Source organism: Canis aureus, chromosome 30 (genome assembly GCF_053574225.1).
Source record: "Canis aureus isolate CA01 chromosome 30, VMU_Caureus_v.1.0, whole genome shotgun sequence".
NCBI classification, from domain to species: domain Eukaryota; kingdom Metazoa; phylum Chordata; class Mammalia; order Carnivora; family Canidae; genus Canis; species Canis aureus.
The window spans coordinates 26,678,994-26,706,278 of NC_135640.1; the positions used below are offsets into that span (position 1 = coordinate 26,678,994).

Consider the following 27,285-nt stretch of genomic DNA (forward strand, 5'->3'; position numbering starts at 1 on the left):
AAGTGGTTAAATAATGGCCAAATATTGTTAAAATCCCTAAAATGCTTATTTGGTAGAAATATCAGTCCATAAGATTATCCCAATAAGTCTATACTACTTGCATAAAGAATCCTGCAAGGAGATCCCTGGGTGGCTCAGTGGTTTGGCACCTGCCTTCGGCCCGGGGGTGATCCTAGGGTCCCGGGATCGAGTCCTGCATCGGGCTCCCTGCATGGAGACTGCTTCTCCCTCTGCCTGTGTCTCTGCCTCTCTCTCTCTCTCTCTCTCTCATGAATAAATAAATGAACTCTTAAAAAAAAAAGAATCCTGCAAAATTAAGATATGCCTAAGATATTTATTTTGCCCTTTTTATACCACTCCTTTTAAATAACTTCATTCAATGTATCCTGGGGGTGGGTGCTTTACAAGTAATTTCTCTGTTATCCTCAGAATAATAAAAATAGAAACTAATATTTCTCCAGTATATGTGCTGCTGAAATAAGCACAATGTTTCTCTAAATGAATAAATTTACCTGACTTGCTGACTCAATCCCTGTGGTAGGTAGTTGTCTACCTCACTATCTGATCTCTAGATTTCCCTTATAAAAATAACTTTTTAAAATTAATTAATTTATTTTAGAGAGAAAGTGAGCATGAGTGGCAGGGGCAGAGGAAGACAGACTCGTAAGCAGACTCTGCACTGAGCAAGGGAGCCTGTCACAGGGCTTGATCTTACAACCTTGAGATCATGACCTGAGCCAAAATCAGGAGTCGGATGCTCAACCACTGCACCATCCTGGTGCCCACCCCTTGATAAAAGAACTCTTGATGATTAACTGGGCACATGTCTACCTGAAATAAATGCTATTATCTTCCAGATACTTTTAAAGCTCATCTTTCTTATGTGATAAAGTTCTGGAAGCTAAGTTTTAAGTAAAATATCTTGTGACATCTCTCAAGAAACCTCCTTAAAAGACTGCTTGAATGGGCTTTTTGTCCCTTCATCCTACCTTCCATCCATCCTGCTTTCTGAAGCAAAGGCAGCCTTCCTAGGGAGGGAGGCAGTATGAGCTTGATGGAGATGCTGGATCAGCCTTGAGTTGCCTATCTCTGGATTTCCTTTACATGAGAGAGAAACTACTTTTGAAAAATTTCATTAAAACCTTTATTATTTCAGAGAGAGAGAGAGAGAGAGAGAGAGAGAGATTATGTGTATGTGTGTGTGATACGATGCTTGACCTAAGCTTACCTAGTACAGTTGCTCTGCCAAGCTTAGCATGCAGTAGAAACAAAAAGAAATCTTTAATACTGAATACCAGTTAAGGAGCATACAGGTACTCTGAGATCTCCATGAAAAGGTTCCAAAAAGCATAGCAGAACTATGAAAGCATGAGACTGCATCCGATTTGAACTAAATTGGAATCATTCAATCTTACATCTTATGTAGAACTAAATTTTTATGATTCAGTGAGAGATCTTCAAGAAATCTCCACGTTGCCTGGATGTCAAAGAGGATACAAAATAAGAATAACAAATGGTCTTGAATGTGTTGTGACTGGTAGGTGATCTCCACAATAACATTTTGTCACTGGAGTTCAATGGTAAATGATTTGATTGATGAAGAAAGCAAGAATAATTCAAACCAGAAGGTACCCTTTGAGAATTGGTTGGTTTCTAGTTATCTCCACAGACCAAATTTTCTGAACAAGTGTCCAATTCCTACATTAGATTTATAAAGTGAATTCAATGAAGATCAAATTAATATAATAAAATAATAGTAATAATAATTTATAAATATGAATATATTTGATTTTTATTTAGGAAAACAGCAATCTTTTATTTTTTTATTTTTTTAATAATAAATTTATTTTTTATTGGTGTTCAATTTGCCAACATACAGAACAACACCCAGTGCTCACCCCGTCAAGTGCCCCCCTCAGTGCCCGTCACCCACTCAACAGCAATCTGATTGAAGATTTCCTGAACTATATTACTTGCTATGTTCTGTATACTGCATGGATTCTAGGTGTCATTATCCGGTTAGCTGTCAATATAGCCTTGGGATAGCACAACATAATGTACTGTCAGTCAGAGTCTTAAGTGCAGTAATTCTTGGTTACAAAAGTTTCTAAAGCCTTTTTTGCACAAATATAACATGTTTCATTTCATTGTTTATTAAATACTGATATTTAGAAAAGTAGTACTGACTCACGCTTAGATCAGTTTATTTTCCAGTCATGCTCTTGAGGTGTTTGATTTAGTTCTGTCATTATGCCTGCAATTCTGAATGGCTGTCACTAGATAGCAACATTCATTATTTCATTCATGAAATATGTACTGTGCATCTAGCATGTGCTAACCACAATTCTGGGTGCTGAGATAAAAGTTGAATGATACGTGGTACCTGCCTTCAAGAATTTTAGAGCCAATCTCTAACCATAGAAGACTAAGAAAAGAAAATAATTTCAGAATTCGATCATACTCAGCAAAAGAGAATTTTTAAAAAAAAATTATGAACGTCATACACTAAAGAGAGCAGTAATGATTTTTTAATACCTCTTAGTTGCATATAAAAGGTTTTTGATCTGCAGGGTACTGTTGTGAAATAGAAACTGACCCACTTGTTTTGTAGGTAAGAAAACCAAGTGTGTGAGAGGTTAAAATAAAGATCTTTTAGCCAGTTTCATGGTAAAGAATAGAGCTCAGTGGTCCTAATTCCCATCACAGAGCTGGTTATATTCCAGCGGACAGCCTGCTCTCATTCTCTCATCCAATCAACAAATGTTTATGAAGTCTCTTCACTCTGCTAAGCACTAGGCATATAAAGATGAACAATGTCTCCATGGAAAGCAGAAAAGGAGAGGAGAGAGGATTCCTGGAATGTAGGGGAAATTGAAGCTCTAAGATCCTATGGCTGATTGAATTAGGGAGGGAGCGGCCAGGGTGCAGAATGTCTTCCGTGTGGGCGTTGGCCCCTTGCTGGGCCATATGCAGTACATAAAAATATGCTGAAATCAAGACTATATAAGATATGCAATCATAAGCTAGATTTAAATAGATACAGCCACTGCACACAGGTTTTCCTGCCTTTTGCCTTTCAAACCTAAAAAATTTCCAATTGCTTCTAGATATAACACTCTCATTTATAATGCTTTGGCACAGCTAACCCTTTTGAAGTAACCTTTGCTGAAACTTCAAACTGAGCTAATTACCTTAACTTGCTTATGATAATTACTTTGGGCAGGACTACCTTTTTCTTTCTGTACCTTTTTTTTTTTTAAATCATATTTTAATTGGGAAAAATCATAAACCAGTTTTTTAACAGTGACAGTAAGGATTTCTGCTGAAAATCTATTTGTTGAGATTTAAGTCCTGAGAGCACATAAGATATAAAAGATTGAATCTGATTTTGAAAATTCAGAACTCTCAGAGTACTTTGCTTTCCTTTCCTTTCCTTTCCATTGACTCCAGCATGGAGAGTTCCAAATAAATATGGAAGCTAACACAGTTACTAACCAGGCAAAATAGTGACTACCCTACAAGCCTAGATATTTAACATTTAAAATTCCATAGGACGTGGGTGGATGTTGGAGGCTGTAAACCCTTCCAAATTAACTGCTGAAGCAGGTAACAGACCTTGATAATATAATGCGTCCTTGGCAGTGAGCCCACATACTGCCCAACCTGGTGTTTCTCCATGTGGTTCTATCAACTGCCAGACTATATTATCAGCAGGCCTTCCCACCCAAACAACTGTCATCCTCTTCCTGGACCTTAGCAAGTCCCCACCCTCAGCTGAGACAAGCCTGCAATTGGTCACTGTCTGCTGGGGCCATTTCCAGTTTAAGGCCTACCAGTGATTTGCTTGGTTCCGACATTTATTATCTGCCAACACTCCCAGGACCCCGGGATTACCCTGACCCAAGAGCTTCTGTTGGATCACACCTTTCTGAAGGCCTTACTCACAATCCTACTGGTGCCAGTCTGATGTGGCTATCAGAAGAGTTATACCTTGGCTTCCTCATTGGATCTAGCCTCATACTTATTTCAATGATTCTTAAAGTCATCCACAAACAATACATCCTTATCATTGCATCAATATCATTCCTTCTGCCTCTATATAGCTTCAAACAGTTTCTGAGGTTTTTTTAATGCCTTGCAATTACCCACGAGAGAAAAAGTGATTTCAACCATGTCTCATTTCAATACATACAATCCCAGTGAAGGAAAGTGATTGGCCCAGCTACAACTGGGGACCCATCTGTAGCTGGATTCACAGCCAGGAATACCACAATTGGCCTACCTTGTGTCAAATGCTTGTTCCCAGACCTGTGATATGTAACCAATGAGGAAAGACATGGAGGAAATAGTCTCAGGAGCAGAGGCAAGTGGTTTGGCATAAGATGACACAGATATTGATATATACCATAACTTTGTGTAGTTGACGTTGTTAGGATTCCAGGTCCAAGTTTGAATTTGTGGATATGAGCTACAATTATAAAGAAGACATAAAATGCTCCCGAATCTGTTCTGTCTCTCCTCTACCTAATATAAATTGGTGACACAAACTCAAAGAGGTAACTTCAGGCAAGTTTGTAGGTATAGAACTATGAGGATTTTTAGTGACCAGCTGTTCTAGCAGATCTTACTTCAAAAAATTCATGTAATCTCCAGGTTGGAAAGAATCATAAATTATGCAATATCAAACACTTTTTAGTATCTCTTCTAGCTTAGATATGATGTTGGAGATTCAAGACTAAAACTGAGGAAGACACGGACATACATGCATATAACTGTAATGCATGGATTAAGTGCAAATAGGGAAGCACAGACCAGGTGAGAGCAGGGGGCAGTGTCTAATCCAAATGTGATAGTATGTGTGCTGGCTTGTGTAAGTGGAGATTGGGTGTTTAAGTGTGTTTGGGGAGTAGATTCCTGAAGGAGGTAAACCCCTTCTGAATTTTTTTTTTAATTTTTTAAAAATATTTTATTTATTTATTCATGAGAGACACAGATTGAGAGAGAGAGAGAGAGAGAGGCAGAGACACAGGCAGAGGGAGAAGCAGGCTCCATGCAGGGAGCCCGATGTGGGACGTGATCCTGAGTCTCCAAGATCATGCCCTGAGCCGAAGGCAGCACTAAACCACTGAGCCACCCAGGCTGCCCCCTTCTGAGTTTTAAAAGAAGATTAGGACTCAGGGACCCTGAATGGCACAGTCAGTTGGACATGTGACTCTTGATTTTGGCTCAGTTGTGATCTCAGGGTTGTGAGATCAAGCCCTATGTTGGGCTCCAGGCTCAGTTCGGAGTCTGCTTGGAACTCTCTCTCCCCCACTCCCACTCTCTCTCTCAAATAAATAAATAAATCTCTAAAAAATAAAGGAAGATTAGGATTTAGTTGAAAAGAATTGAGGCTTAAAAAAAAACAGAAAAAAGAAAAGAATTGAGATTAGAGCAGAAGCACATTTAAGATCAAAAGAAGAACATATAAATGCCATAGAAATGTAACATATCATCTATGTTTAAGGGACAATGAAAAGTCAAGGGCTACTGGAATAGAAAAGAGGTGAAGCTGGACGGTAAGCTGAGATTTAGGGGACAAATTGAGAGGACCTTCAATGATGCTCTCAAGAACTTGGCCTTTCTATTGAAATTAATGGAAAACAAATGAAAAGCTATAAACACAAGTTGGTCTAAGAGTCATGTGGAGTGGACTTGCTGAGTCACAGGTTGTGGCTGGGCAGTCCTGTTATGAGACCATTTTAATTATCTGGGCTAAAGATGATGAGAGACTGAACCTGACCATGGTAGTGGGATAAGGCAGAAGGTGGAAAGGAAAGACTTCAAGAACAGCATATAAGTTAGAGTTAGCAGTACCTTATAGTCATCAACCTCAAACTCCAAAAGGATCATTATAATTCTGTGCTACCCACTAGTCCCCAAAGCTTTTGGACATTCCCAGGACTTAAAAGTCATTGAATCTATAAGCAGCTTATTCCATTGTGGAGTAATACCCTGTAAGTGTTAGACACTTCAGTGGGATTTAGTTCACCAAAACTCTTATCTCTCCCAAAGAAGAGATCTGTCAGAGGGAAGAAAGGTAGGGTCTGGCCCAGAGGGTGTCATATAGAGCACAGGGTATAAACTTTCCTTATCCTTGTTGACTACTAGTCTGACTTTAACCAAATGTGTTTTCCACAGGTAAATATGTTTACAAAGGCTTATCTACTCTTTAATATTGTATTATGTACAGTTTTAGCATAATGAGCATGCATGAATAGGAGGTCTGCCTTATTTGTATAACTAATGAACTCTTAATTGTCCCTCTCTGAAACAACTGTCTTTAAAGCTCTGTAAAATGTATACTAAAAATAATAATCTTTGAGTTATTTTTAGATTGCCTCATGAAGTCTGATCTTCTCATTCAGGTCTTTTTGCAGTTAGAATTTAATTGGATCAGATGATGCCAGAGGTCCCTTCTAGCTCTCCACCACCACAACCAATTAGCAGAAATTCCACTTTAATAATACAGCTGCTGCAGGTCAAGCAAGAAAGCAAACCAGAGGTGGAAATCTCAGCCTAATGAACATTGAGAAAAGATTAGAAGAGAGTTGAATTTCAGTGTGATAATTTATTACAGTCCAACAAGAACAGAATTTTATGAATATTGGCTAATTGTAATTTAAGCTAGATTTATTCACACAAATCTCTCCTCCAACATCACCTCCAATTCTGAGGTAAAAAGAGAATATCTCTTTTCAGTATTTCTTATCTCACTTATTGCCAATATAAGCCACAATCTCAAGTCTGTGGGGATGCAATTAATGATCAAGGAGTATTAAATATTTTACATAATTATAACTGCATGTATTCATTCACATTATCTAGTCAGCTCTTAATTTCCACTTTAGACAGATACAGTTTTGTCTTAAGGATCTTGACAAAAATGCCTATACCATGATGCAATAGTTAGTTTGGAAGATAGCTCACATGATATTTTTTTATAAAAAGAATAAAAGATCCAAAAATCAAGTAGATTCTGTGCATTTTTAGGGGTAGCTGTTATAATGTGCTTGACTGTTTCACTGCATTCTTTGAAATTCCAATAGGCCATGGGACTACTCACTCTTTCAACCATGCAACTTCCAGGGAGGGAATTATGCCTGGTTTGAACCCTCCGAGTGTTGTCATACCATAGTTTTGTCTCTTTTGCATGCCTCAGAAGACAAAGTTCATCCTGTCCCATCTATTAGGATAGAGTAAAGGGAGGAGGAACAGCTGGAGAGATAATAATTCTCCTATTGGAGAGAAGAAAATTAGCCAATATAAACTGTGCAGCTTGGGAGAATAAGGAAAACTAGTTCAAGTAGCTTATATTGCCTGTGCACACAGGAGGAATAACAAATTATAGTGTCAGTCATTACTATAGATTAAAGATTCTTCTGACAAATTAATGCTGATTGGGCAGAAGGAAGCAGATTTAATAAGGAACAACACAGTCATAGGGAATTAAGGGAGCAATAATCTTTAGTTCTGCGGATCCACCTAAGGCAGGCAAGTGTGGGCAGCAGGGGTGCTGTAGAAACAGTAAAGCCATGTGCTCCTCTACATTTCCCAGCTTCTCCTGCAGCTTTGAGGGGAGGAGCTGTGGGAAAATTCTTCCCAAAAGAATATTAAAGGAAGTGATGTGTCACTTCCTGTCAAGGTTAGTTAAGATTTGGTGTTTCTTCCTCAGCTTCTACCACCCCAGGCTGTCTGTGTGACTGAAAGCAAAGGATTCTGGGATGGTAAGCCCTCAATATTGAAGGAGGCTGAGTCACTGAGTCATGGCCTTGAGGGAGCCACACAGGTGAGATGTTGAAGTGATCAAGAAATAAAATGGTGTTGGGCCAAGCCACTGAGATTTCAGGTTTTATCAGTTTCTGCATAGCCTAACTATCCTGATTAATGCATCAGTGTGATTCAAAGCACAGGATATGAATTCAGATACCAGTGTTTAAATCCAGTTTCCATTATTATTAATGGGCTCTGTGACATGACCTCTTTGAAATTGAGTTTTGGGGCAAGATTCTTGGTATTAGAATGAGACACTGTAAGGAGTTTCAACTCAGAAAACAAAATGAAGTCCATTGGTGGGCCCTGGAAATACAATATCCCAAGAGAGGTGAAACTTCCAAGGACCCAGGTGTGGTTATCAAGATCCCAGACTTATAGAGCTGAATAGGCCCACAGGGCACCTGATTTGTATAGAATATGAAAGCCAATCTCATTTTGTCTTGGAATGAAGGCTGTAGTCCTCAACTCTGGATTCACATTAAATTTAAATTAAATCACAAAAATACTGAGGCCTGAGCCCTAACCCAAATCAATTAAATCAGAATCTCTGGGGATGAGATCCAGATAGCATTATATTTTTTAAGTTACCCTAGTGGTGTTAATATGAGCCAAAGTGGAGAATCAATGACTAAGAGTAACAAAGAGAGTCTAATGCTGCTTAAGGGCTTTCTGTCTCACTTGAAATTGGTTCAGAAGGTGAAGGTCAGAGCCCAGGGGGAAAGAGTCTGGTGGACTCAGTTATGTGGAATGGGAAAAAGGTGATTTTAGCAGCAATTTCTCAACAAAAAAGAGAAAGCAGTTTAAGTCAAAACATTTCCATTTATGGAGATTACATGGAAGGAATATTGTTATGAATCCTATTATTATTTTCCTTTCAGTCTGCATTCTATTTCATATTCCCAAATCCACTAAATGCACTTCAAGTGTGAAAGAAATCACAAAATTAATACTTAACATGGAAAAATATTTCTGATTGGTAATATACAAATTAGTAAAATATTACTAAAGTATTATAGGAACACAGAAACTAAAAAATGCTTGCAACCTTTTCTCCTAAAAAGATATGTTTGATCATGAAAATAGGCAGATCGGTGCTTCCCAAATGGGAAGAAAATTTGGCCCAGCAACCTAAAAACTGCCAGATTGATTCTGACCCATTGTTTATCCAATGCCCTATTCTATTTATGCTCTAACCACATTTGGGAAGGAAGGTCAGTTTCCTACTAGACATGAATGAATCTTAATGGAAGATGTCCCTTAATTTCCTTTCGTCATTTATAACTGTTACTCAAATTTTTCCTGTTTTTGGATTGCTAAGGTTCAGTGAGATGAAAAACTTGAAAATATCTGCTGGTAATGACAGGTATTGGTTGACAGTAACATTAATTACTTGGTTTTGATGCTGTAGAAAGGTGACTAAAGAATACTCAGGTTAGGTACACTAAGTTGCATTGCTACCAAAGCTTTCTGTTTTTTCTTCTTTACTTGAAATCAAAGTCAAGAATCTTAATAATTTTGAGTGGTCCTTAAAATATTCACATATCTGCTCATATTTAATTTGAAAATGATCCTTTTGCCATCAATATACCCTCATGAGGAAATCCAAATCATAAAAATTTTTAGAGAAGAACACCAATAACTGATTTCATGTAAACAGTTTGGGATTATGCCAATCAATTTACCATTTCATGATTTCAAAGCTTGTTTCATCAATCTTCTGTCACTCAAGTCATAGAACATAAAATAAACCTTTTAACAAGAATTTGGGTTTTATTCTATAAGACAGACAAGGTCATTTTTTAAAGCAAATCAGCTAGTGGGAGTGCTATGAGAAGCATGCCAACAGAGATAAATAGGCATAGGGCCTTTCGGCTCCATTCCATAAATCCTGACCTCTTTTTTCCCTTCTGCTACTAGAGGGTAGTTTGCTTCTCGTATCATTCCCTAAGGGAAGTTCTAGCACCACATGAGGCTAACAAATATAATTTGGCCTTTTACTATTTTAAGTTCAAGTTATTAAAATGCCATAGACTCAGTGAAGTGTGGCTTGTGTCATATGATCATCCTGAGAAGGAGTCACACATATTGCCCCTGACAACAACATTATGACAATGTGAAACTAATAATTGCTTTTTTGGGGGGAATCAATAAATTTAAGATCAAGTGCCTAAATGTTATGTTTCAAAACATAAGAAACACACATTCTTTTCTACACTGAAAGACAAACGAAACATGGGCCTTTCAGCAGACTCAGGTGTAAATATTGATTTTATGCTCTCCACTGAATTAGAAAGTCTGAATTGAATCTCACAGTGACTTCCCTTATTTCATTTGTGTCATATATTTTTCATTTGGTTGGAAATTTCAAGCAGCTAAATTTGTCATCAGCTTTACAAGATTTCCATCTTTTATACTTGATAAGTTCTTGAAAAAAAGTGAGAGACACATCTCTTCATGTATTGATCACGTATGGATGAAGTATCTATTTGTGTGTCTAGGAGCTGCGGACAGAACAGTGACCTGGAAGGTGTATGACTGGCCTTTGTGACATGGAAGAAAGACAGCTAAACAAGATAGTAAGAAATACTAAAGAAGTGGTAGTTAAAATGATATTTGAAAGGTGAGTTAGCCAAGGAAGAAAAAAAAAAGTACTCAGGAAGAAGAATCAACTCTTGGGAAAGCAAGATAGAGAAAGGACATATTTTATGAGAGAAAAGTTCAGTAGAGCAAGCACTGTATACAGTTTTGATGGCAGGAAGGTATCTGACTAGGGCAGATGAGTTTCGTGAATTAAACCGGGATAAGATCATAAAGGACTTTGAAAGCCATGGTAAGGGAGGGACTGTAAAGCAGAAGGGTCAGTAGCAGGAATAATGTTTCAGAAGGTATGTCAGAGAATAACAAATCAATCACAAGAGGCCATAATGAAGACAGGGACACCAATTGGGAGGTTGCAAAAGAGATGAGGGAAGTCACTGGCACATGTAGGGATGGAATGGTGGTCCCAAAGAGACAGGTTCATGTCCCAATTCCTAGAACCTATGAACATTACCTTATTTGGAAAGAGTCTTTGCAGATGTAATTAAGCTAAGGATCTTGAGATCAAAAGATTACTGTGGATTATCTGGATGGATTCCAAATACAGTGACAAATATCTTTGTAAGAGGGGAGATAGGGGAGATTTGACAGACAGAAGAGAAGGCAATGTGACCATGGAGGCAGAAGTTTGAGCATGAGCCCAAGGAATGTCAACAGCCACAAGAAACTGGAAGAGGCAAGGAAAGATTCTCCTTTATAGCCTCCAGAAGAAGCATGGCCCTGCTGGCACTTTGATTTTGGACTTCAGCCCCCAGAAATATGAAAACAAACTTGTTAGTTTTAGGCAACAGTTTTTGGTAATTCATTATAGTATCCACAAGTAACTAATACAACAAGGCAAAGAAAGACACATGAAGAGGGAAAAAGACACACTGCATTTGGGACATTGCAAAAGGCCAGCAGAGCAGGATCCAAAGGCGTTCATGAGCGAGAGGCCAGAAATGAGGTTGAAAAGTCAAGCGGGAGGTTATATTAGTGAAAAGCTGCTGGGTCTGAATGCATGTGGAATGCCAAAATATCAGTGAGTGGACATGTAGACTAGTAGGAGGAGAAGAATCGTGGTCTTGAGGAATGGGAAGAGAAATTGGAAAGGGAGGAAAAAGGAAAGGAATGCAAAATGCTCTTGGCAGAGGAGGGGTCTATGGCAGTGCATGGAAGGAGGGGAAAAGGGTTGGGTATAGGGAATTTGGACCTCAGCTAGGAAGGTATCTGACTAGTGCAGATGAGTTTGGTGAACTAAACTGGGATGAGATCATGAAGAACTTTGAAAGCCATGGTAAAGCAGACTGTAAATACAGAGCAGTGGATTAGTCAGCTCAGGCTGCTGTAACAAAAACTACAGACTGGGGGACTTAAATCACAGACATCTATTTCCTTAATAGACCATTCTGGACAGTGGGAAGTCAAAGATCAAGGTGCTGGCAGATTTAGTTTTTGGTGAGGATCCTCCTTCTATCTTGGTCCTGTTTTTCCTCTCACCGTGTTCTCACATGACCGGGAAAGAAAGTGCCAGGGCCTCTTCCTCTTCTTAGGATGACACTAATCCCATCATGGGGTCTTCACCCTCATGACCTCATCTAAACCTAATCCCTCCTAAAAGCCCCACCTCCTAAAGTCCTTACATTGGAGGTTAGGACGTCAACCTATGGATTTTGTGTGTGTTGGGGGCAGGGCACAAACATTCAGTCCATGACAGTTAAGGAATTGACTCTCAGTGGACCAGATGTGGGCCATGTGGGATGGAGTCAGCTGGGACCGATTTTAGGTCCTAAGAAAACCACACGGGGGCAACAGGGCTATAATAAAGGAGGCTGGTAAGTCTGTGTGTAGAGTGGATGACAGAGGCCAGGAGGCAGTGTAGAGAGGAAGGGACAGAGGCCACCTGAATGAGATGCCAGGTGCCTGAAAGAGATCGCCACAAACCAGCAGGGGAGAAGGAGAAGCTCTAACTCCTGGAGACTGCTGTCAGAGGGGCCTGACACAGGGTAAGAAACCAGCTAAGTATCAGCAACTGACAGAACTTTCCTGCACCCTTCTCTTCACTCTTCCCTCCTGCAGCTTTCACACTGGTGGGCCAAGCATTGGAGACAGGGGAACCTGCTGGGTGGGAAATGAGTGGGAAAAGAGATCAACTGGCCACATTTCTCTGTCTGAATACAGGTGACCTACGAAATACTGTCCTCAACTAGAAGATGGGGAGAAGCCTGTCCTGAAATCTGAAATGTTTATACCTTAGATTGGACATTTAAAATTTGCAAATGAGGTGCTTTGAACCTTAGAAGACTTAAGGACTAAGAGTGAACAGGAAAGCCACAGATCTGCCAAATTTTCAGCCATTGCAAGGGAAAAGCTTCCTGTAAAAAGGCAGTGGGATAGAGTTGAATTTTGCTTATCTATGAAACATCATGCTTGTTCAATGTACCATTTAGACATCCAAAGAAAAGGACAAATATTTCCTCTCAGAAATCCTGGTAATGAATGCATTTCCTCAGAATACAATCAATAAGGTGGCAAATGACCATTCTGAATAGATGTTTCCCCTATTCCCTAGTGCTAAATTTAGTATACACAAATCATGGTGTGATTATTAAACAATGTTATTTTTTAATTTTATCGCATCTTGTAATTCTTAGAGAAACTTTTGTACAGACTGCATCACATACAGGTTCCATTTGTTTTCCCTGGCCAAGAGAAAGGTCTGTAACCAGCTAAATTCAAAAGGACTAAGAGGTGGAGTTGAAAAAGATTCTCCACTCCATTCACACAGATTCTCTTTTTCCCCTTGGTTCACCACTTAATCTTTTGGTCTCCTTTCCTTCATCTATACAGTGGCGGTAATGGGTTTCAATTTCATTTTGTTTTCTCAATGGACGGATTCTCAGTTAGACCAAATGAAAATCTAACCAGTAGTGCCCACTTATCTACCTTTCTGAAGTACCGTAAGAATTAATGATGATCTTCAAAATGTACAGAAGACGAAGAGCACACCATGAGGGAGTTGATGAGTATTATTATTTTTTAAGATTTTATTTATTTATTCATGAGAGACACATAGAGAGAGAGGCAGAGACACAGGCAGAGGGAGAAGCAGGCTCCATGCAGGGAGCCTGATGCGGAACTCGATCCCGGATCTCCAGGATCACACCCTGGGCTGAAGACAGCGCTAAACCACTGGGCCACCGGGGCTGCCCTTGATGAGTATTATTTAAACATATCAATGAATAAGTATATTTTAACAAATGTGGATAAATCATACAGCAAAGGATCTTGGCTTGCTTGCTCTAGTACCTCAATGCATCAGAGTAGAAAGAAATATGCATAACAGCTAAGTAAAAAAATAAAAGCAATAAAACCACCCAACAATCCAAGACCATAAACACATTAATAGTAAAATATTCTTTGCATCTTAAAAAAATCTAGCTGCATTTTAAAAATAAAGTACTGGTTTATACAGTCAGGATGTAAAATATGCCTTGAGATTTTAGAATAGTCTGCACAGGAAGGCAAGGGACCAAAGACAGAGATGTCCAGAAATAAAACTAAGGCAAAGAGATCAAAGATACTTTCCTCCCCAATTCAGAATGCAGCATGGGCAGAAATCATTTGCTATGTATAAATTTGATAGCTGCTTTTTTTTTTTTTGTTATTGGTCTCGCAAAAAGAGATGAAATGAAGATATGAATATTGCTTGCTTTGGAGGATAGTCAGGGAGCAGATGAAAACGCCTAGCAAGTTTGACAGGAGTAAGTTACATTTATAGAGCAACGAGAAAGGGGTATGTTATTTATGAATTTGAGTATTTTAAAAGAAAGTTAAAGTCACTGTTTCCTTCCTGTACACTAATTACTCCAGGCTGTAAACCCTCCAGCAAATAGCAAAGGGTTAAATTATTCTGGCCCTTACAATTTCTCTTGGTCTTTGTACCTAAAAGGATTAGATTTTTTAAGCTGCTCTGATTTTTTTGTATACATAAAACACTGTCCCATTCATAATATTTTAATTCCGAGTTTATTTTCTTTTCCATATTGTTTGTCTTTATGTTGTAATACACCAGTGAGCTATAGCTAATGTTAAAGCTAAGGCATTTAATTTAATTTTTTTATTTTACTTATTTATGATAGGCACACAGTGAGAGAGAGAGAGAGGCAGAGACATAGGCAGAGGGAGAAGCAGGCTCCATGCACCGGGAGCCCGATGTGGGATTCAATCCCGGGTCTCCAGGATCGCGCCCTGGGCCAAAGGCAGGCACTAAACCGCTGCGCCACCCAGGGATCCCCAAGGCATTTAATTTAAATTCTCATCTTGAATATGATGTGGAACCCTTGTAGATTAATATTTTTTATGATAATTTTTTCTATTCTTTATTCACATGTGCTAGTTTTTTTCCTCAAATGTCTATATTTTTCCTAATAAATATAGTTTGAGTGTATTCACTGTGGTTAAAGTGTTTATTTTATACTGGATTCTGGAGGTAAGTGGACAAGGAAAATAAAATTAGGAGTTGGGAGATTTTAATTTCAGTAGGGTAATTTTATCACCATTAAAAACACTTGGAAATAGTCTAATAATGGAGAGAATATTCAGGCACCTCAATTATTTAGGATACTAGTGAGACAATTAAGTGTCTGTTCTTGTGTGGTGGGACATACATTCAAATATTTAAGTCCTGCCTTCCAAAACTGCTTATTTTAGTCTTTAAAAAAGTCACCAGAGCATTTGAGCAAATGGAATCAAAATTAAATTTTAAGAGTATTTTGCATTTCATTGATAAAAATTCAAATGTTATTAAACAAATCCCAAATAAATAACTAAACATTTCATAGTCTAATTTAAGAAATTATAGATTAAGATGTTTCCTTCTAATTTCTCTGACACTAGAACATTCTGACATACATATATCTCAAATACATCTACATTTCTTCTGCATTCTTCCTTTCTTCAAACTAACCATCTCATCTCATTTCTGTTCACTTTAGCGTCCTCCACAGTAACTGCCAGGAATCCCGTTGCCTGGAGACCGCTCTTGAAGAACATCCACTGCCGTGGCCTCTTGGAGATTTAAGGCATCTAATAAGAAGCTGTCAGAAATCATCAGCTCGCTCCTGAGAAAGTAGCATTTTTTAAAAAGTCACAATAAAGCACTTATCTGGATATTACGTATTGCAGGTAATTGGTACAACTAAAGCATAGGATAGAAAAGAAAAAAAGTACCTTTGGAAAAATCTAAATTTGATAAATTCATGCAAAAAAAAAGGTGGGACAAAAAAACCTAAATGTACTTTTATGTACTTTTTATAAAATGGAAGAACCTTTCAGTACCCCCCCCATTGCTTATCTATTCTAATTTTTAAAACTATTCTAAAAGGCTCTGTTTCTAGCTGTATTTTTAGCTATGTTATTTGTCTATTAACATTCTCTTTAGCCCAAAGGAATTTTGAAGCAGCAAATTCAATAAAATGACATAAGGTCAACTGTGAAAAAAAAATCAATGATAAAGGAGATAAAAACGCAGCTATGAGAACTGCATATTGCAAAACCAACAAAATGAAAAGGCAGCCTACAGAATGGGAGAAAATATTTGCAAATCATATATCAGATAAGAGGTTAATATCCAAAATATGTAAAGAATTACATAATAGCTTATTAGTAAAAAGGCAAATAATCCAATTAAAAATGGGCAGAGGACCTGAATAGACATTTTTCCAAAGAGGATATTCAGATGGTCAACAGGTTATATGAAAAGGTACTGAACATCACTGATTATCACAGAAACACGTCAAAACCATGGTGATGTATCACCTTATGCTTGTCAGAATGGTCATTATCAACATGATAACAGATAAATTCTGGCATGGATGTCGAATAAAGGGAAACCTTATGCACTGCTGGTGGAAATGTAAATTAGTACAACCACTATGGAAAACAGTATGTAAGATCCTCAAAAAATTAAAAGTAGACTATCATATGATCCAGCAATTTTACTTTTGAGTATATACACAAAAGAAATGAAATAACTATAATTAATGCTGGATGGTATTTTTGAAAGTTGTAACAGAGTAAGTCCTAAAAGTTCTCATTACAAGGAAAAATAATCTTTTGGTAACTATATGAGGTCACAGATGTTAAAGAACAGTGGTATTATAATTTTGGAATATAATAAAATAATACAGATAAACAGTAAAAAATCCTAAAAGAACCTATATCAACTTGAGACATTCTTTTAAGATTTTATTTATTCATATTTTTAGAATGAGAGAGAGAGACAGTGGGAGAGGAGCAGAAGGAGAGGGAGAGAATCTCATGCAGATTCCCTGCTGAGTGCAGAGGACAATGTGGGCTCAATCTCACCACCCCTGAGATCATGACCTGAATTGAAATCAAGAGTCAGAAGCCCAATCGACTGAGCCACCCAGGAGCCCCTTGGGCATTCTTAATAAGGTCCTAGAGTCCAGCACATATTATTGATATCTGAGAATCAAGAACAGATTAATATATGGTGGAAGGTATGCCCTGTTTAAAAAGTTAGGATGTATTTGAGTCATATTTTGCATTTTTTGAAAGATAGTTAAAATGTTTTTAAGATGTTTACACTCAAAGGAAAAAAATTGTAAACTGGAAATATAACATGAATTAAAACATAGCTCAGGGACAAAGTTACAAAGGAAAAAATGGCCTTTCCTTGCTAAATGTTATTTTTTTTTAAAGATTATTTATTTATTTGAGATAGCATGAGTGGGGGCGGGGCACAGGGGGAGAGGGAAAAGCAGGCTCCCCCTGAGCCTGGAACTGGACACAGGGCTCAATCCTAGTACTCTGAGATCATGACCTGAGCCAAAGACACATGCTTAACAGACTGAGCCACCCAGGCGCCCCAACATTTATAGTTTTGATGCTATTAATTACACTTTGTTTTTCATGGCCACCAAGGTATGGTGAATTATTTAGAATAATATTTCTTCCAAAAATCTTTATCCCCAAGCATGTACAAAGCAATACAAGTGTGAGTTGCAATTAAGATGTTCTTTTCCATGAGAATTTGGGAGCTGCTGGAAGGTGGTAGAGTCCAGAGAACTTCAGGTTGTGCTTTGATAACAGATAGAACTAGATTAACTAAATTTCTGCTACATTTCACGATATGACCATGCATTGGCTATTCAACTTCACTGAAGTTCATTTTTTTTTCTTTTTGCAAGAAAAATGCACGTATTTATTGTGCCTAACTCCTAAGGTTGCTATGAGTATGAAATAAGTAGGTATGTAACCAGAGTCCCTGGAACATTAGAAGTGCTTAATAAACAAGAGCTGTTATCATTATCATTCCTAAGAAGTTATACTAAAGCCAATGTGATCATAAGGTTCTGAGACTGAGTTTGAGGGCACAGAGTCACATAGCTAATCAGGAACCGCTGTTTAAGAAAATAAAAGTTATTGTCTACTTAGCACCGTACAAAGAGTACATTCTGGGGACACCTGGGTGGCTCAGCAGTTGAGCGTCTGCCTACGGCCCAGAGCGTGATCCCAGAGTCCCAGGATTGAGTCCCACATCAGGCTTACTGCATGGAGCCTGCTTCTCCCTCTGCCTGTGTCTCTACTTCTCTCTCTCTGTGTCTCTCATTAATAAATAAATAAAATCTTTAAAAAAAAAAGAGTACATTCTGAAGAAACTAGGTTAAGATGGACAAAAACCAAACAAAAATGTTTTTTAATGCTTTTTTGTAGATGTGAGAGAAGAAATGGAGGTAATGCTACATTGGGAACTAGTTATTCTTGGGAGAAATACAGAATCGAGGTCCGCCATGGTTCTATTCGATCTCTGTTTTGCTTGGGTTTTGTGGAAGTGTAACTGACATAAGTACATAAATATTAAAAACGTTGCCTGATGAATTTGATGATTTTGTGCATGTCATATAAACCATCACCCACCAACTATAGAATTTATCTGCTGTCTCAATAAGCTCCCTTGTACCCATTCACAGTCAATTCAATACACCACCTACTCCCCACTGGCAGTCACTCTTCTGCTGATGATATGAGGCTTCAGATTCTCTTCCTAATCAAGAAAAAGAGCTTATGAAAAATTCAAGGCCCTCATTCTCTACCCTAACTAGACTGGACTCCTAATCCATTGTCTTTACTTTGCTCACAATCAATGTCACCTTGCCTCTAACCGACCGTCACCCTATCATCAACATGCCCTTAATCTAATTAATCTGCACTATGTTAAGTATTCTCCAGGCATGAGCGGCTTATGAACTGTGACATTCTTCTGACATTTAGGGGGCTTTCCCTCCACTGTTGTATTAATGATGTTTCACTTCAATTTTTGATTCACAAACTCTATAAATATTATTCTCAACCATTGTTGCATTGTGTTTTCCATAGCATCCTGGGCCAACGCTAAGTAAGGAGACAAAGAAAATCAGTTTTAAAAAGACTTGAAGGTGAACTGTAGGGGCAGCTACATTTGCAAACTCAACTTCCCCAAAGCAGATTTTCTGATCCTAGTTTCAGAGTTAAATCATGATGTAACAGCTGAATGTAACAGCACCAACTTGGTGCTCTTGGTCTGAAGCAGCTCTCTACCCATTTCTATCATCAGGTGTTCTGTGCTCTGAATCTCACCTCGGATACCTGACCCAGGCACCCATGCTCAGAATCCTTCCATTTTAGGGAGGAGAAATAGGCACAAGAGGTGCATACCTTTGTAGGCTCCCTACCCCATCTAGACAGGTGCCCACTTGCTAAAATGCCTCTGGTCTCTCATTTAAACACTTGACCACTGATAACTCTACAGGCCAATGAAGCCCATAATGAACAAAGAATCAAGGTTTATGGCTCATCACAGAGAAACCAGAATCATTTCTAATATCATCCTTTTCATGACAGTGCTAGTGAGCTCTGAGCTTGGATTTTTCCACTTGCTGTATGAAAATACAAAGACTATAATAATACGACTGGAGAAAAAAATCAAATATTTGCTACAAAAACCCTCAGCCCACAGGTTGCTGTGATTTTCACTTGAGTATACTCAAGGGCTCATTTTACTTTCGACTTTAAAATTCACACTCAATTTTGACACGAGACGTATGACTCAGTTCTTTACGGTACCAATCCTGTAAAAACAGATGACTCAGCCACCAGTTATAACAGCAGATTATTGCAGTATTCATCCAAACATGCCTTATGCTGACTAGAGAGGGCTTTCAAGTTAATGAGGCAAAAACAGCAATGTCCTGATGGAACATATGCTGTCCTGTAATATGGAAAAAAAAAGAGAACCAAATATAAATACTAAACAATGTAGTATCATTGAAATGTAATCCCTTAAAAAAAAAACAGGCATCTTTACTTTTCCCATTGTTTGATTATTAATTTTAGAATAGCTGTTCTCTTAAATCTATTTTTATGCAAAATCAGGATTCAGATGCCCATATGAACCAAGAGACCAGAGGCTGACTTTTCTCAACAGGTTTCCCCTTCAGAGCCAAAGCATCCATTGCAAAAGAAAATGAGGTCAGCCCTAAGAAAAATGGTAATCATTTAATAACATTGCTGTAAGCCAAAGAAGAATTACAAAAATAAGTCAATCTGGTGCAACAAAAAGCCAAAAAAAAAAAAAAAAAAACCCCAAATCCAAGTAAAAACAGGTTCAAAATTAAAGTGTTTATTTTCAGTTCACCTAACAAACTGCTGAAAGAAATTACATTTTCCCTCAAGAAGGAAATGACACAATACCATTTTCTACCCATTGAACATCACAGGATGACATAGGATGAATGTCAACATACAAACATGACATCCTCTTAATTATGTTAATGTCAGGCAATAGAGCCAACATGGGAGAGTTATGAATTCGTTCAACATGGATTGAGCACCTACCATATATCTTCTATTCCCCCGTTGGAGGGGCTTGGCATACAAAAGGTTGTACGGTGGGGGTGACAAGTGTAAGTTCCAAGTCACCACTGGAATAAAGTAACATCTGAGGGGCCCCGGAGGCAGAGTCAGGAAAGACTTCACAGATGGCATGACATATAAGCAGAGGCAGAAAGCAGTAGGAATTTGCCAGTTAGACAAGGTGGAAAAATATTCCAGCAGAGGACACGTGCAAAGGCATAGATGTGTGAAGTAGCTTCAGATGTTTGGAAAACAAGCAGTGTTGCGTGTCTGCTGCAAAAATTGCAGTCGAGAAGTGACAAGAGATGTGGCTACAAATGCAGACAGGAACTTGATGGTAAGGGATCTTTAAGTCCAAAGAGGTTAGCTCCTCCTTTGCAGGGAGGGGAATGGCACAACCAGATTCCCGTTTTAGAAAGATACTTCCTGTAGCTGTGTTCAGTGAGAGAATGGGGCTTGAGAGATTCCTGAGGGGCTGTTCCTGCAATTCGTATGACAGGGAATGAGGTCTGGACATGAGGTCCCATTGGAGGGAGAGAGGGGAAAGGGTGGATTTGTTTTGGACCAAGAACTTTTTTGAAATGGTTACCAGTCTCAGGGGGTTCTGACTTGAGCTACTGGGGTAATGAGTGTTTTCTGAGCTGAGAACAGGAATACAATGGGCATAAATTCTGGAATCGGCTGATGCAGGTTGGGGATGCTTCTATTTTTGGAGACACTGAGGCAAAAGGTGTCTTTGAGTATCCAGAAGGAAATGACAAAGCAGAGTTTGTAAGATTAATGTATTCATTCTGTCATTACCTAGGACACTCCAAGTACTGGTTTCATTTGCTGTGAAATTATATGCAAAGATTTTTGATGATTTACAGTGGTGGTTCATGAGAATAAAGACTCTTGCAAGGATTTCTTTGATAGCTTTATGGCAAGTGTTTCAAATAAGAGCAATGCAGCCGAGATATCACTGGGAACCTTGATAGAAGTCTGATTGTCATCAACGTAATTTGCAGTGTGAGTTAACACCACTAGTGTTGGTTTGGTGAGAATTAGTCAGGGATCAAAACCACACATCCTGAAGTCAAGCTTATATTGTAACATCATCCATCATAAATAACTGCTTAGTGTCATAAATAGGCTTTTAGAAAACAATCCTTTAAAAATATAAATTAAACCATGTCACTACACACTTTCCATGAGGTAATGCTAAAGTGTTGATAGTAAGCTGTAGACAGAATCGAGATGGTTGTATTAGAATAGGCTGAGCTTGTGCTGCCATGACTAACAAGCCCCAGATCTCAATGGCTTAACTGAGAAAGCTTATTTCTTCCTCAAAGTCTGCTTAAGTCAAGTGACTCACGGTGCCGGCTCTCCTCCCTGCAGTGACTCAGCGATCCAGGCTCTTTCCATCTTTTGGCTCCACTCTCTTAACATATGGCCTCCATGCTTGCCCCCAAAGGGGTTGTGTTGAAAGGACCCACAGAGCCTTTTACCTAACTCAGGCCAGAAGTGACATACATCACTTCTGCTCATGGTCCGATGATCAGCTACTCCCATGGTCCCACTTAACTATGAGAGGGCTGGTTGGGAAGTATAGTCTCCTAAGAGCCCTTCAAGGACAGGAAACTTGAACACTGGCAGGCACTCCTTAGGTTTCACACAGCAGCCAGTTTTGGAATGATTTTCTTAAGATGTGGCACAAAGCAATGGAGAGAGCACAAGTAGGATCCAGCAGAGCTGAGCATAGATCTGGTTAAATGGATCATAGATCATAGATCTGGTTAAATAGGATTCTACCTATGTTGCCTTGAGTAAGTCAATTTTTAACTCTCTAGTCTTTGTTTTCAAATCCATAAAGCGGGGAAAATAATACATAGCCTGCTTGTATCGGAGGGATTTTTTAGTTTTAACTATAAAAGTTTGCAAGCAGAATTACCGAATTTAGGCTGGTATTCAAATGCAAGTACATAAATAATTCAGTAAGAAACCTAGAAAGCCTGCCTAGATGAGATACAATGAATTATACTATTTTACATCAATGCTGTGAGAGCCGTAGAGAATAATGGTACCATTTCCAGTCTTGCTTGCTTAACAGCTGTGACACCTAAGCAGTGAAGTAAGGAGTTGTTTATTTATTAGCACTAGTGTATTTTCTATGTATGAGTATGAAGAAAAATGCAAAGGAAATTATGATATGTGATAAACATTATATGATATATGATAAACATTAACAATCACCCAAAGCCCATGTTTGCAGTCTCTGAAAACACTTTTATGTTATCACTACCTTCAAGAGTGAATGCGTCCAATATTGGCAGCCCACATGGTCTCCTATGCTCTGTTGCGGGAGGGCGTCCTCCTGGATCAGCTATTGAACAACAAAGCCAACCCTATATTCCAAGGATTGATGCATAGTTAGGACAAGGTATAATGCTGATCAACTATACACTATTTGAAAAATTTCATTAGACTATATTTAAAGATATATCAAAGTCTTTTAAAAAACATTACTTTTTATAGATTTGGGTAATTAATGAGTATATTTGTTGTCAGACTTCAAAAAGATATTGAATTTATATGTCATTATTTTTTACGTCAGATTGTTGATGTTGGTAAAATATTAATGGTAATGATGGTAATAATGGTATTCTATTTATAAGTTTTCTATTTGCAAAAAAAATCTTATAAAAAGCAAGCCTAATCTTTTAAGTATATGTAATGTGAAATACTGAAAGTGTGAATTATACTATTAAAATATGCTTTGAGTTCTCCAGAAAAAGAGATTCAGTGGAATCTATAGCATTAGAACAGAAAGAGTCCAAGTCACCTGTCCCAAATTAACAAACTGTCCTAGAGAACTTCTTTTTGACTCAGCCTGCCATTTATTTTCTGAGAAAGCTCATTCTGCTCATCTGTATCTATATCTGACAGAAAAGTATTTCCTTTAGTAAGCAGATTTGCCTCTGTAGAACCTCTATCCATTATTCTAGATGTTTCTTGCTGCTAGGAACAGTACTATACACACACTAAACATTAGAAACGTCATGTCATTTAAAGGTCACAGATTGACAGCCTACGATGTTAGAGTCCAGAAACCCATCAGTACTATGGTAACCAAGACACCAAAGTCCATATAAGAATCTTCTAATTGAACTTTGTCATGGAATTTTTCTGCCGAGTCATTGGCCCACATAACTCTACTCTGACGAACAAAAGAAATGGATCCAATAAAGCCAGCTGCAAATAGATACCCACAGCCACGTGCTGGAATGCAGACAGCATATCAACAATGAGATAAAGCTTTCTGAAGCAGAAGGTCACTGAACCAAGATTTCTGACACATGTCCAAGTGCTGGCTTTTAAAATGGAGAGTAATAGAGAGCACAGTGGATTTTATAGGATGTTTTATCCGATGTTATGATAAAATAGGACCAGGTTATTGCAAAGTGAATGCTCCTTTGTTTCCTTTTGCCAACAAGGAAACTACTACTGACTGCCTCGACCCCAGGGTTTGGGTTACTTCCCACCCCCCACAAAGATTACAACCTTGAGAATGACTGTTTTTCTTCTTTTATTCTCTTTCAACACTTCCGCCATTCTCTTTCATAAAAGACACTCGGAGAGCTGGCCACAGTGTCAAGCTGATGATCATGCATTGTGTGGATGTTTTGAAATAGAGAGTGTAGAGGAATAAATGGTCCAGGTCAAACGCCTCTGTCTACATGGCAGTTACAAACTGTGTCAAAAATAGCACACATGCACACACAGACACGGAGACACACAGCTTGAACGGAGGTCTCTTATCTCACATCTCTCTTCCCACTAATCTATTTCTTATTCAGATTTGACAGTATCATGCCTGTCTTTAATAAACCCCGTCAGTGGTTTTCCACCACGGCCTATGTACCATTCACATTGAGTCTAGATTGGGGTCTGCAAACAATAACCTGATGGCCAAATCTGATCTGCTGCCTATTTCTGTATGCCTATTAGCTAAACACACACACACACACACACACACACATATATTTTATATATTTTCATGTTTTTAAATGGTTGGAAAAAATTTAAAAAGTGATATATTGTGAAATTCAACTTTCAGTGTCCATAAATGTTTTATTGGAACACATCCATACTCATTTGTTTACATACTGTCTGTGCCTTCTTTTGAGTTACAAAGGTAGAGCTGAGTAGTTGCAACAAAGAGCACATGGCCTGCAAAGCTGAAAATATTGGCTATCTGGCCAAATAAAACAGAAGTTTGCCAACTCCCAGGGTCTGAGAATGGACCTCCTGGGGTTGGATAGCGCCTCGCCTGTGCAGCTATATACTAAGTTCTGATCTCTAATATTCATCACGGTAAGTGCTTTTTCCCTAGCCAGACATTCAATATTTTCCATAAGTTAGGCCTGGACCAGATTTTCTCCAGCCTTCCCACCCACTACTTATTACTCTTTTCTCGGTACCCTTTGTCTGTTTATGTTGCTTCTGTGTTCTAGCTGTGTGCTCTCCTTTATCTGTTGGTTGATATCCAATATTGAAAGCCCAACTCAGATGTCACTTTGAACATGGCAGCTCAGAAATGTGCCTACCTAATCTGATTTCTTGCTACGATGAATTTGCGCCATGTTTGATGTTCTCTGGCACACTTACCCATATCCTGCTTTGCACTATACTTAGTCATGCACTTGTGTCATTTCCCCTACTTTGTCATACAATCCTTAAGTGTGAGGACTTGCCTTAGTTACCTTTGTATCACCTAAGAATGGTGTGGGTGTGGACAGGCTTGGTTCAAATCCCTGCAGACTGAGGGACTAGTGCCAGGAACCATGCCAGGCCTCTGCACACATACAATTACATACTTCCTTAGTTGCAGGGTGCAAGGAAATGCCAGTGGCATGGAAAAAGACCCAAGTTAGTGTTCTAATAAAGCTGCTGTGGGAAGGGTGGCTCAGTTCCATAAAAACAAACAAAATCTTTGAAGGGCATAAGCCCAGGACCCAATCCAGAATCAGGGAATGCACTGAATAAACAGACAGGCCTTATACATCGGTGACATTCAAGTTCAATAGAAGTGGCAAGATTCCATTCCCCAGACCAGGGTCCAGGGCAACAGAGCCAATAAAAAAAGGGATAAAGTAAGGTAGTGGAGTTTAGCCAAGAGAAAACAGAAGCCAGGTCTTAGAAAGACCAGGGCTCTAAAGAGGTGACTGGGCAAAAGTCCAAAGAGAGAAACACACTCAAGGTCAGAGCTAAGCTACTACCAAGGCAGTGACTGGAGTCTCAAGTATTGGGTAGGGCCTCCTTAAATTATTCCTATTTAGGTTCAGATTTAATTCACAATCTGGGCACCTGGGTGGCTTAGTTAAGTGTCTGCTTTTTGCTCAGGTCATGGTCTCAAGGTCCTGGGATCAAACCCTGCACCAGTCTCCCTGCTCAGCAAGGAGCCTACTTCTCCCTATCCCACCCCCTCTCCTTCTGCTTTCTCTCTTTTTCTCTCTCACTGTTAAATAAATAAATAAATAAATAAATAAATAAATAAATAAATAAATAAATAAAATCTTTTAAAAAAGATTTATTTCAGAATCTAGAGAGTAGAGAAACCGATAAAGAAGCCCTAGTAGTGGGTGAAGAAAAGAGACCCGGAAGGAGGGACAGAACAGAGCCTGGGAAAGATCAGGGTAGGAGGGAGCTAAACGAGCATTAACCACCTTCAATCCAGTGATAAGGCTTTCACTTACAATATCTCGTTTGACATGCACAGGAACTCTGCAAGGAAGCAGCATATCCCCATTTTACAGAAGAGGAAATTATGGCTTAGAGAGATTATAAATAATTAGTGGAGCTGAGGTTTAAAGGCAAATATAAAAGAACCCAAACCAAATCTCCCTGCTCCCAACCACTACACACCACACTTCTTCAAGAGATAGCTATTAAATGAATAATAGAAATATATTAGATATAGAAAGAGAAATTATAAATGGACTATCTTTTTATAATTCAACATGGTAAATGTGATAGCACAGATGGCTGTTGTCTCTCTTATCATGGGACCATTGAACTCACAACTCACTCGTGGATACTCTCTGTCCCACAAGCCAAAAAGTACATGAAAAAAATCTAAGAACATATTGGTTGCTCTAGTCAGTTGCTTTGGATTTCTAGCCTTCCAAGCCTTTCAAATATTCCAAATTTCATTTCCATACTTATTTTAGTTTGCTCAGTCCTCCTGGGTTAACAACTGTCTTCCAATTAACCCTTGTAAACCTTGTTCCCAACTCGTTAAATGTTACCTCCTCAATAAAATCCTCCTTGATCTCTTTATTCAGAAATGCTGTCTCTTTCTTTCTTCTACTCTGACACCATGTCTTTCTATACCATTTATGTGGCTCTATACTTGATCTGAAATAATACCTACATCGATACTATAAACTCCAAGAATGTTAGTTTGTGTACTTTTACTCACCTCCTACAATGCCTTAGAACGGCATTCATACAAAAAGTGTTTAAAAATTGAAATCTTAAGGAACAATGTATACATGAAATTTCACTTTCTTAGATCCTCTACATGGGCGTTTTTTCCTTCGAAGGTTTGTTCTCACACTCATTTTTTACTTGGTTTTTTTCAGTTAATACAGTTCCTTCTGGTCACTGGAATTCTTTAGAATGAAGCAGTTGTATGAAATGGAAGAAGATGGCATATTGAAGGTAGACTATGGCTCTTTGTTTTATATCACCTGCAAAGCCAATGTGAGGATCTCAGTCTAAAAGTACTTTTTACTACCATTAGGATGCGCAGGCTTATTGACATACAATCTGTTTTTCAAGTCTTTAACAAAAATACTGATTTGGTCCTATGATCATATATTCTTTCTAAAGTGCTATTTAAATAACTGTAAAATGTCTTTTGTTATATAATTTATATCATTGTGACAGTCTGATAGTTCACAGGGGGCTACTTGAAAGCCAGTTTGGATTACA

General features: G+C 38.5%; 1 protein-coding gene and 1 long non-coding RNA gene across 10 annotated transcripts in view; one reads left to right on the top strand and one right to left on the bottom strand.

Moving 5' to 3' along the window:
- Window positions 1–27,285, top strand: part of LOC144301802 (uncharacterized) — a 467,418-nt gene that overhangs the window by 302,243 nt on the left and 137,890 nt on the right. For 8 of the 9 annotated variants that reach the window (XR_013368684.1, XR_013368682.1, XR_013368683.1 and 5 more), the window contains 2 exons: window positions 15,390–15,579; window positions 26,934–27,012. This is a non-coding gene — a long non-coding RNA (uncharacterized LOC144301802). Of the gene's footprint in view, window positions 1–10,313; window positions 10,436–15,389; window positions 15,580–26,933; window positions 27,013–27,285 lie in introns of all 9 variants that reach the window. The other variant, XR_013368689.1, reaches the window with a different exon arrangement.
- Window positions 1–27,285, bottom strand: part of CYYR1 (cysteine and tyrosine rich 1) — a 106,235-nt gene that overhangs the window by 29,252 nt on the left and 49,698 nt on the right. The gene's annotated exons all lie outside the window — the stretch shown is intronic.